Consider the following 12,719-nt stretch of genomic DNA (forward strand, 5'->3'; position numbering starts at 1 on the left):
GAACCAATTCAAGATCCTCAGATCCAGGATTGGTCTCAACTGACCATCCTTTTTGGGAATCAGGAAGTATCTTGAGTAACAACCTCGACCCTTTTCCTGCTCTGGGACCAACTCTACCGCGCCCTTTGAAAGGAGGACTTGAACCTCCTGTTCTAGCAACAGGAGGTGTTCTTCTGAACAATAAGATGGGCGGGGCGGGATGAGGGGCGGGAACTCCCGAAAGGGAAGGGCGTAGCCTTTTCCCACAATGCCGAGAACCCAAGTGTCCGTTGTGATAGACTTCCACTTGTGGAGAAAATGCTGTAATCTTCCCCCTACAGGAGAGGAGTGAGTGGGAAACGGTGGAAGCCTAAGGCTGCTTTCCCTGCTGCACCCCTCCAGAGGACGAGGAAGAGGCAGAGTGCTGTTGAGAGGCTCCTCTGGTACGGACCCCACCCCTCCCCCTCCCTCTAAATGACCTATAGGGGAGGGAAGAGGCGGGTTGCTGGAACCTCCCCCGAAAGGAAGAGGAATAAGAGCCACGCCCAAATCCCCGAAACCTCCTGAAAATTCTAGAAGAGGCAGAGGAAGAAGGAGCTTGCAGTCCTAACGATTTGGCTGTGGCTCTGCTCTCCTTAAATCGTTCCAAGGCTGAATCTGCCTTGGCTCCAAACAGTCTGTCCCCATCAAACGGGAGGTCCAGCAGGGTCGACTGCACATCCGCAGAGAACCCTGAGTTTCGGAGCCAGGCCTGTCTTCTTGCCACCACAGCCGTGCCCATCGCCCTGGCCACCGAGTCGGTCGTGTCCAGCCCAGACTGGATAATCTGGGTCGCGGCAGCCTGGGCGTCCGAGACCACATCCAAAAGACCCTGGGGAAGCTCCGTGAATGAAGACGAAATATCATCCATCAGCGCATGGATGTACCTCCCCAGAATGCACGTGGCGTTGGTGGCCTTCAACGCCAAACTGCATGACGAAAATATTTTCTTGGACTGCGCATCCAGTTTCTTGGAGTCTCTGTCTCCAGGCACCGTCGGGAAGGAACCAGGCGCTGACTTTGAGGAACAGGAGGCTTGCACCACCAAGCTCTCCGGCGTAGGGTGTCTAGAGAGAAAGCCAGGGTCAGATGGTGCAGCTCGATACCTCCTGGCCACAGCCCTATGAACGACCGAGGAAGACACCGGCTTCTTCCACACCTCCAACACCGGATCCAGCAAAGCCTCATTAAATGGCAAGAGAGGCTCAGCTGCAGCAGAGGCCGGATGCAATACCTCTGTCAGCAAATTCTGCTTTGCCTCTGCCACCGGCAAAGGCAGGTCCAAAAAGCTCGCTGCCTTCCTCACCACAGCATGAAAGGAAGCAGCCTCCTCCGTATATTCCCCTGGAGATGAAAGGTCCCACTCAGGGGAAGTGTCCAGCCCACTGGCTGTATCCAGACCATGCAGTCCGTCTCCAGAGTCCTCAATCTCTCCCTCCTCTAGGACTCGCTGGTACTCTTGCTCTTCTAAAAGACGGAGAGCACGCCTCCTCGAATGAAGTCTCTCCTCGATACGCGGAGTCGACATGGCCTCCGCCGACGTCGAAGAACGGCGCCGATCTCCAGAAGCATCTGACGCCGCGTCCGGCGCCATAGGCAGCTTCGGCGCCGAGGCAGGAGCCGGAGGACGAGGTCTTGGAGCCGATGGACCAACCGGAGTCACAGGGCAAAATCCTGACTTCGACGGAGGGGCAACCTCCGGGGCCGAAACATCCGAAGCCACCGGAGCGGCCACCGACGCCGGCACCGGCGCCGAGCCCACATTCCCAAAAGGGAGAAAGGGCATAAAGGGTGCCGGCCGAAGAGGCGCAGGATCACCCAACGAAAAGGCCAAGGGCCCCGAAGGACCAGCCGGAGCAGCTCCTGGAGCCATCTGCTGAAAGATGGTATACATCGCATTAAGAAACGCGGTACTATGGGCTCCAGGAGTGGGAAAAGCCGGATACTGGGGTGCCTGGATCGAGGGCGACCCCGACGCCGGCCTCGACGTCTGCGACGCCGGAGAAAACACAAGAGGCTGCACCACCTCAATCACTGACGCCTGACCAGGTGAAGTCGGTGACGCCGGAGAGGGCAACGGCGTCGATGGATGCGGCGTGACCGTGGGGCTGACCTCCCAAGTCCTCCGACGCCGAGCCGAAGGTGACCTCGAACGAGACTCCTTGCTGGAGTGACGTCGTGAGTCTCTACGGCGCCGGGAGTCTCGATGACGCCGGTGAGACCTTGGCGAAGAAGACTTCTTATGATGTTTCTCCTTCTTCTTTGACTTTGCCATGAATAACTTGGCCTCGCGCTCTTTGAGGGCCTTCGGATTCATGTGTTGACATGAATCGCAAGTCGAGACGTCGTGGTCGGAGCTCAAACACCATAGACAGTCGGAGTGAGGATCTGTAACTGACATCTTGCCCCCACACTCTCGACAGGGCTTGAAACCCGACTTCCTCTGAGACATTGTTACCGCAGAGAAGACTACGCAGCAGACAATACACTGTAACCACGAAGGTAACAGTAACTCCCTCGAAGATAACCGTTTCGAATGCACGGAAAAAAGGGAACTGTCATCGGCACGTCGGCGAGGACTTCTTATTACCTGTATGACGTCAGACGGCGTCGCGTGGGCTAGAGTGACGTCCTCGTCGACGTGCAGAGACTAGTAAGAAGATTTCCGTCAAATGCTGGCGCCATGGGAGTATTCATCAGGTGAGGAATCCACAGGTAGTTGTATCCATCAGAAGAGGAGGACTGCTGAGCTGAAAGAACCCTGCAGAAGAAGAAAAGAAGACACCAACTGCTTTGGCCCCAGTCCTACCGGCCTGTCTCCTGCCTTCTAAAGAAACCTGCTCCAGCGACGCTTTCCCAAGGACCAGCGACCTCTGAATCCTCAGAGGACTGCCCTGCTTCAAGAAAGACAAGAAACACCCGAGGACAGCGGCCCTGCTCCAAAAAGACTGCAACTTTGTTTCAGAGGAGCAGATTTAAAGACCCCTGCAATCCCCGCAAGAAGCGTGAGACTTGCAACCCTGCACCCGGCGACCCCGACTCGACTGGTGGAGAACCAACACCGCAGGGAGGACCCTCCGGCGACTCCGAGACTGTGAGTAACCAAAGTTGTCCCCTCTGAGCCCCCACAGCGACGCCTGCAGAGGGAATCCCCAGGCTCCCCCTGACCGCGACTGCCTGACTCTAAAATCCCGACGGCTGGAAAAGACCCTGCACCCGCAGCCCCCAGCACCTGAAGGATCGGAACTCCAGTGCAGGAGTGACCCCCAGGAGGCCCTCTCCCTTGCCCAGGTGGTGGCTACCCCGAGGAGCCCCCCCCTTGCCTGCCTGCACCGCTGAAGAGACCCCTTGGTTTCCCATTGACTCCCATTGGAAACCCGACGCTTGCTTGCACACGGCACCCGGCCGCCCCGCGCTGCTGAGGGTGTACTTTCTGTGTGGACTTGTGTCCCCCCCGGTGCCCTACAAAACCCCCCTGGTCTGCCCTCCGAAGACGCGGGTACTTACCTGCTGGCAGACTGGAACCGGGGCACCCCCTTCTCTCCATTGAAGCCTATGCGTTTTGGGCACCACTTTGAACTCTGCACCTGACCGGCCCTGAGCTGCTGGTGTGGTGACTTTGGGGTTGCTCTGAACCCCCAACGGTAGGCTACCTTGGACCCAAACTTGAACCCCGTAGGTGGTGTACTTACCTGCAAAACCTAACAATACTTTACCTCCCCCAGGAACTGTGAAAATTGCACTGTGTCCACTTTTAAAACAGCTAAATTTGTTTTATGGGAAAATATATATGCTACTGTGATTATTCAAAGTTCCTAAAGTACTTACCTGCAATACCTTTCAAATGAGATATTACATGTAGAATTTGAACCTGTGGTTCTTAAAATAAACTAAGAAAATATATTTTTCTATAACAAAAACCTATTGGCCTGGAATTGTTTCTGAGTGTGTGTTCCTCATTTATTGCCTGTGTGTATGTACAACAAATGCTTAACACTACTCCTTTGATAAGCCTACTGCTCGACCACACTACCACAAAATAGAGCATTAGTATTATCTCTTTTTGCCACTATCTTACCTCTAAGGGGAACCCTTGGACTCTGTGCATACTATTCCTTACTTTGAAATAGTGCATACAGAACCAACTTCCTACAGATGCAATAGGTGACCATAGGTCTACGGGCAACACAAACCATATTCTCCAAAAGTGGAATGCGAATCACGAATGAAACCCAGACCTATGGGAGCTTGTAGAGGGTTGCTGGGACTGTAAGAAAACAGTGTGGGTGTCCAAGATACCCCACCCCAAGACCCTGAAAAGTAGGAGTAAAGTCCACCCACTACCCAAAAAGGACACAATAGTCGTGATAGGGGGATTCTGCACGAACAACAAACACCAGCAAGGCACTGAAGGTGGATTCGTGGACCTGAGGACCTGCAAGGCAAGGGGACCAAGTCCAAGGGTCGCGATAGTGTCCGGGGGGGGGGGCAGGAGCCCAGGAAACCCCGAATGAAGGTGCAAGGAAGCTGCCTCCCGATGGAAGAAGCTTGGAATTCTGCGACAACAAAGAGGAATAGGAACTTCTCCTTTGGATGGAAGATGTTCCACATCGCGAGGAAGGTTGCAGAAGTGTTCCCACACAGAAATACCGCAAACAAGCCTTGCTAGCTGCAAGGGTTGTGGTAGAGGTTTTTGGGTGCTGCTGGGGCCAGGAAGGACCAGGATGTCACCCCTTGGAGGAGGAGACAGAGGGGGCACTCAGCAACTCAGAGAGCCCCCACAGAAGCAGGCAGCACCCGCAGAAGTACCCAAAAAGGCACTTAGAAGATTTGTGAACCGGAGCTGGCTCAGAGTCACAAAGGAGGGTCCCACGACGCCGGAGGCCAACTCAGAGGGTTGAGCACTGCAGGACGGAGTGCTGAGGACCCAGGCTAGGCTGTGCATAAAGGAAAATCCTGGAAGAGTGCACAGGAGCCGGAGCAGCTGCAAATCACGCAGTACACAGGTTTGCAGTCTAGCGTGGGGAGGCAAGGACTTACCTCCACCAAACTTGGACTGAAGGATCAATGGACAGTGGGGGTCACTTGGATAGAGTTCCTGTGTTCCAGGAACCACGCTCGTCAGGATGAGAGGGGACCTAGAGGACCGGTGATGCAGTCTTTTGGTGCCTGCGTTAGCAGGGGGAAGATTCTGTCGACCCACGGGAGATTTCTTCTTGGCTTCCAGTGCAGGGTGAAGGCAGGTGACCCCCAGAGCATGCACCACCAGGAAACAGTAGAGAAAGCCGACAGGATGAGGTGCTACAATGTTGCTGGTAGTCGTCTTGCTACTTCGTTGCGGTTTTGCAGGCGTCCTGGAGCAGTCAGCGGTCGATCCTTGGCAGAAGTCGAAGAGGGAGATGCAGAGGAACTCTGGTGAGCTCTTGCATTCGTTATCTGAAGAATTCCCCAGAGGAGAGACCCTAAATAGCCAGAATAGGAGGTGGCTACCAAGAAAGGTAAGAGCCTATCAGAGGGGGTCTCTGATGTCACCTGCTGGCACTGGCCACTCAAAGCAGTCCAGTGTGCCCCCAACACCTCTGTTTCCAAGATGGCAGAGATCTGGGACACACTGGAGGAGCTCTGGGCACCTCCCCTGGGAGGTATTGGGCAGGGGAATGGTCACTTCCCTTTCCTTTGTCCAGTTTTGCGCCAGAGCAGGGCTGGGGGATCCCTGAACCGGTGTAGACTGGCTTATGCAGAGATGGGCACCATCTGTGCCCATCAAAGCATTTCCAGAGGCTGGGGGAGGCTACTCCTCCCCAGCCCTTAACACCTATTTCCAAAGGGAGAGGGTGTAACACCCTCTCTCAGAGGAAATCCTTTGTTCTGCCTTCCTGGGCCAGGGCTGCCTGGACCCCAGGGGGGCAGAATCCTGTCTGAGGGGTTGGCAGCAGCAGCAGCTGCAGTGGAAACCCCAGAAAGGGAGTTTGGCAGTACCCGGTTTCTGTGCTAGAGACCCGGGGGATCATGGAATTGTTCCCCCAATACAGAATGGTATTGGGGTCACAATTCCATGATCTTAGACATGTTACATGGCCATGTTCAGAGTTACCATTGTGATGCTATACATAGGGAGTGACCTATGTACAGTGCACACGTGTAATGGTGTCCCCGCACTCACAAAGTCCGGGGAATTTGCCCTGAACGATGTGGGGGCACCTTGGCTAGTGCCAGGGTGCCCACACACTAAGTAACTTGGCACCCAACATTCACTAAGTGAAGGTTAGACATATAGGTGACTTATAAGTTAATTATGTCCAGTGAAAAATGGCTGTGAAATAATGTGGACGTTATTTCACTCAGGCTGCAGTGGCGGGCCTGTGTAAGAATTGTCTGAGCTCCCTATGGGTGGCGAAAGAAATGCTGCAGCCCATAGGGATCTCCTGGAACCCCAATACCCTGGATACCTCAGTACCATATACAAGGGAATAATATGGGTGTACCAGTGTGCCAATGAGAATTGGTAAATTTAGTCACTAGCCTGCAGTGACAAATTTAGAAAGCAGAGAGAGCATAAACACTGAGGTTCTGGTTAGCAGAGCCTCAGTGATACAGTTAGGCACCACACAGGAAACACTTACAGGGCAAATACTATGAGCACTGGGGCCTAGCAGGATCCCAGTGACACAAGGGCTAAAAACAACATACATACAGTGAAAATGGGGGTAACATGCCAGGCAAGATGGTACTTTCCTACACCCCTTGCCTTGCAGGTCCTCACGTCCAGGAATCCGTCTTCAGTGTTTGCTGGTGCTTGTGGTTCTTGCAGAATCCCCCTATCACGACTATTGTGTCTTTCTGGGGTATTAGGGTAACTTTACTCCTACTTGTCAGGGTCTTGTGGTGGGGTATCTTGGACACCCTTACTGTTTTCTTACAGTCCCAGCGACCCTCTACAACCTCCCATAGGTCTGGGGTCCATACGTGATTCGCATTCCACTTTTGGAGTATATGGTTTGTGTTGCCCCTAGACCTATGTCTACCTATTACATCCTATTTTAATTCTACATTGTTTGCACTACTTTTCTTACTGTTACTTACCTGTTTTTGGTTTGTGTATATATAACTTGTGTATATTACTTACCTCCTAAGTGAGGGTATTCTCTGAGATACTTCTGGCATATTGTCACTAAAATAAAGTACCTTTATTTTTAGTAACTCTGAGTATTGTGTTTTCTTATTATATTGTGCTATATGATATAAGTGGTATAGTAGGAGCTTTGCATGTCTCCTACTTCAGCCTAAGCTGCTTTGCCATAGCTACCTTCTATCAGCCTAAGGTGTTAGAAACACCTCTATTCTACTAATAAGGGATAACTGGACCTGGCATAGGGTGTAAGTACCACAAGTTACCCACTACAAGCCAGGCCAGCCTCCTACACCCACTCTGGAAAAGGAGCTGTAGTGGTCCTTAATGGAATTGCTTCAGGGTACCTAGTGGCATGGTCCACTACCACCGGGATAAACCTATTGCCTGAAGCTGTTGGAGAGTCAAGGGGGCGAACTATGTCGCCCCTACCCTTTCAAAGGCGCCACAGGAAGTGGAATTAAGGGGCCTTTGGAGTGCCACCAGTCTTGCCACTGGCTTGGTAGGTCACACAAGAGCGACAAAACTCTTTGGTGTCCTCTGAAATATGAGGGCAGTGAAACAGGGTAACAAGCCTGTCCCAAGTTTTACTTTGGCCCAAATGCCCCACCTCCACTCCCTCCACTAAGCCATCAGCTTCAGTGGTGGAGAAGAGATCAGGGAGAGGGTCACTCTCTTCTTCCTTTCCCTCATCAGTTGCCATGAGCAGGGTTAAGTCAGCCCTGTCATAGTAGGGTTTTAGGCGATTGACATGGAGCACCCTAAGGGGACTCCTGGCAGTGCCCAGGTCTACCAAGTAGGTAACCTCACCCTTTTTCTCAACAATGAGATGGGGTCCACTCCATTTGTCTTGGAGTGCTCGTGGGGCCACAGTCTCCAATACCCACACCTTCTGTCCTAGGTGGTACTGGGTCAGGACAGCCTTCTGGTCATGCCATTGCTTTTGGAGCTCTTGGCTGGCCTGAAGGTTTTTACTGGCCTTTTTCATGTACTCAGCCATTCTGGATCTTAGGCCAAGTACATAGTCCACAATGTCTTGCTCTGGAGCTCTTAAAGGTTGTTCCCAACCCTCCTTCACAAGTGCAAGGGGACCTCTCATAGGGTGCCCAAAGAAGAGTTCAAGGGGGCTAAAGCCCACTCCTTTTTGGGGTACATACCTGTAAGCAAAAATGAGGCACGGCAACAGGAAATCCCATCTCCTTCTGAGTTTTTCAGGGAGTCCCATAATCATACCTTTGAGAGTTTTACTAAACCTCTCAACCAGACCATGTGTCGGTGGATGATAAGGAGTAGTGAACTTATAAGTTACACCACACTCCTTCCACATAGCTTTGAGGTATGCAGACGTGAAGTTACTACCTCTGTCTGACACCACTTCCTTAGGGAAGCCCACTTTGGAAAAGATTCCCAGGAGGGTCTTTGCCACTGCAGGAGCTGTAGTGGTCCTTAAGGGAGTTGCTTCAGGTTACCTAGTGGCATGGTCCACTACCACAAGGATAAACCTATTGCCTGAAGCTGTTGGAGGGTCAAGGGGGCCAACTATGTCAGTCCCTACCCTTTCAAAGGGCAACCCAACCACAGGAGGTAGAATTAAGGGGGCCTTAGGTGTGACACCAGTCTTGCCACTGGCCGGGCAGGTCACACAAGAGGAAGAAAACTCTTCAGGGTCCTCTGACATCTGAGGCCAGTCAAACAATGAAACAAGCCTTTCCCAAGTTTTACTATGGCCTAAATGCCCAGCTAAAGGAATGTCATGTGCCAAGGTAAGAAGAAACTCCCAATACTGCAAAGGGATGAGCAATCACCTGGCAGCTCCAGGTTTAGGGTCCCTTGACTCAGTATACAGGAGATTGTCTTCCCAATACACCTTATGGCTATCAGTGACATCCCCATTTTGCTGTTTGACAGCTTGCTGTCTCAGACCCTCTAGTATGGGACAGGTCTGCTGTGCCACACTCAGCTCTTCCCTAGCAGCCCCCCCCTGCATCCAGAAGCTCAGCAGTGTCCGCTGCCAGCTCATCTGGTGTAGGTTCTGCACAGGGAGAGGATTCCTCTTCCTCAAAAGGGGAATCTTCTGGAGAGGGAGGGATAGTGGGCAAGGATTTACCCTTTCTACCCCTAGCTTTTGGGAGCACTTGGTCCATTGCTTCAGGACCCAAGTTTCCCTGTCCACTTTGCTTTTTGGCCTGAGCCCTTGTTAAAGCAAAGATATGCCCAGGAATGCCCAGCATTGCTGCATGAGCCTCCAACTCCACTTCAGCCCAAGCTGATGTCTCCAAATCATTGCCTAGTAAGCAATCTAATGGTAATTAAGTGGCTACCGCAACTTTCTTTGGACCAGTAACCTCTCCCCCCCCCCCAGTTGAGATTCACAACAGCCATGGGGTGGGTAAGAGTGTTGTGATGAGCATCAGTCACTTGGTACTGCTGACCAGGTAGGTGTTGATCAGGGTGAACCAGTTTCTCAATCACCATAGTGACACTGGCACCTGTATCCCTGTAGGCCTCAACCTCAACACCATTTATTAGGGGAAGTTGCTTGTACTTACACATATTAAGGGGAGAAGCAACCAAGGTGGCAAAGTCAATACCACCATCAGAGACTAAAACTGTCTCTGTGGTCTCCCTAACAGGACCAACCCCAACTACACTACCAATGGTGAGCCCAGCTACACCCTTTGATTGGCTCTTTGTAGTAGACTTACCACCACCACTGCTATTACTAGGGGCACTAGAGTTTGCACTTGGGGTTGTGGTAGTGGGAGCCTTGGTGTTTTTCTTTGGGCAGGTGGAATCACTTGCCCAATGGCCTTTACTTTTACATAAATAACATAAATAACACCATGGCTTCTTTTGATTGTGAGAAGAGGATTTGGACCCACCACCCCCAGAGGATTTTTGTGGGCCTGATGAAAACTCATTTTTTGTAACTCTGTGTATTGTGTTTTCTTATGATATAGTGCTATATGATATAAGTGGTATAGTAGGAGCTTTGCATGTCTCCTAGTTCAGCCTAGGCTGCTCTGCTATAGCTACCTCTCAGCCTAAGCTGCTAGAACACCTCTATTCTACTAATAAGGGATAACTGGACCTGGCACAAGGTGTAAGTACCACAAGGTACCCACTATAAGCCAGGCCAGCCTCCTACACCTCTATCAGCCTAAGCTGCTAGAACTCTACTACATTTCACTGATAAGGGATAACTGGACCTGGTATAAGGTGTAAGTACCCAAGGTAACCACTACAAACCAGGCCAGCCTCCTACAATATGCACAACCCATTTGTCCGATGGTATGGACCGCCAGTGAGGGAAATTAAATGTAATTCTCCCTCCAACTGGATGTAAATGGTCTTGCAGAATCACACTAGGAGGGCTTGTAAGTTGTGGAGGTGGGGTCTGGGTGGTGGATGACTTCTGGCCAGATCCTCTGGGTCTCAAGTCACCACAAACGTGTCCCCACACAAGTTGTTGGCCTTGCGGAGGATGGTGGCTGGTCTGTGGGTGTCATGGTACTCCGCACCTTCTGAAGCCTTGAAAGGGGCAAAAAACAGACTGTTGAGGAGGGGTTGATGAGAGGTCCAAGGCCTTGGCCATAGCCCAGGAGTCATTGAAGTGCTCCAGCGCTGAGTGTGCCTTTTTGCTAAATAGGCAGGACGCATTGAAGGGCATGTCCATGAGGTTTGCCTGGACATTCCCTGAAAATCCAGATGTACAAAGCCAGGCATGGCATCGAAGGTCCACCATCAACAAAATCGCTCTACCAAGCAAATCAACTGTGTCCAATCCGCACCTGTTGGTAAACTTGGCTGCCATCTTTGACTGCCTGTGAGAGAGTGGCCCGCACATCATTCTGGAGCTGAGGCAGCACCTGCGCCACCGTATCCCATAAAGTATGAGAAAAATGGCCCAGTAGGCATGAGGTGTTTACCAACCTCAATGGCAGGCTGGAAGATGAAAACATCTTGTTCCGAAGCTTGGCCAGCCTATTGGATTCCCTATCTGGGAAACTGGAAGGGAAGGTGCCATGGGAAGTGGAGGTTTGGACCTCCAAGCTCTCTGGGGTGGGGGATTGCGTGAGGAAGCTAGGATCACCCATAGCAGGGCGATGGCAGTGACCAATTGTCCTGTTTACAAGCACCCCTGTGCTGGGTTTGGACCACGTTCCCAGCAGGACATCCGTGAGGGCCCCAATAAGGGTAGCATTGGTTCTGATGTAGAAACAACTGGATGTAGCACCTCCGTCAGGAAGTTAGTCCTGACTGGCACTGTAGGCAGATGTGAGAAAGTAGCCTCTTTCTAGCCTTGTTACCCCCACTTTAGGCCTGTTTGTGAGTGTATGTCAGGGTGTTTCCACTGTCTCACTGGGATCCTGCCAGCCAGGGCCCAGTGCTCATAGTGAAAACCCTATGTTTTCAGTATGTTTGTTATGTGTCACTGGGACCCTGCTAGTCAGGACCCCAGTGCTCATAAGTTTGTGGCCTATATGTATGTGTTCCCTGTGTGGTGCCTAACTGTCTCACTGAGGCTCTGCTAACCCGAACCTCAGTGGTTATGCGCTCTCTATACAAATTGTCACTAACAGGCTAGTGACCAATTTTACCAATTTACATTGGCTTACTGGAACACCCTTATAATTCCCTAGTATATGGTACTGAGGTACCCAGGGTATTGGGGTTCCAGGAGATCCCTATGGGCTGCAGCATTTCTTTTGCCACCCATAGGGAGCTCTGACAATTCTTACACAGGCCTGCCACTGCAGCCTGAGTGAAATAACGTCCACGTTATTTCACAGCCATTTCACACTGCACTTAAGTAACTTATAAGTCACCTATATGTCTAACCTTTACCTGGTAAAGGTTGGGTGCTAAGTTACTTAGTGTGAGGGCACCCTGGCACTAGCCAAGGTGCCCCCACATTGTTCAGGGCCAATTCCCCGGACTTTGTGAGTGCGGGGACACCATTACATGCGTGCACTACATATAGGTCACAACCTATATGTAGCTTCACAATGGTAACTCCGAATATGGCCATGTAACATGTCTATGATCATGGAATTGCCCCCTCTATGCCATCCTGGCATAGTTGGCACAATCCCATGATCCCAGTGGTCTGTAGCACAGACCCTGGTACTGCCAAACTGCCTTTTCAGGGGTTTCACTGCAGCTGATGCTGCTGCCAACCCCTCAGACAGGTTTCTGCCCTCCTGGGGTCCAGCCAGGCTTGTCCCAGGATGGCAGAACAAAGGACTTCCTCTGAGAGAGGGTGTTACACCCTCTCCCTTTGGAAAATGGTGTGAAGGCAGGGGAGGAGTAGCCTCCCCCAGCCTCTGGAAATGCCTTCATGGGCACATTTGGTGCCCATTTCTGCATAAGCCAGTCTACACCGGTTCAGGGACCCCTTAGCCCTGCTCTGGCGCAAAACTGGACAAAGGAAAGGGGAGTGACCACTCCCCTGACCTGTACCTCCCCTGGGAGGTGCCCAGAGCTCCTCCAGTGTGCTCCAGACCTCTGCCATCTTGGAAACAGAGGTGCTGCTGGCACACTGGACTGCTCTGAGTGGCCAGTGCCATCA

This window comes from Pleurodeles waltl, chromosome 8 (genome assembly GCF_031143425.1).
Source record: "Pleurodeles waltl isolate 20211129_DDA chromosome 8, aPleWal1.hap1.20221129, whole genome shotgun sequence".
Taxonomy (NCBI): domain Eukaryota; kingdom Metazoa; phylum Chordata; class Amphibia; order Caudata; family Salamandridae; genus Pleurodeles; species Pleurodeles waltl.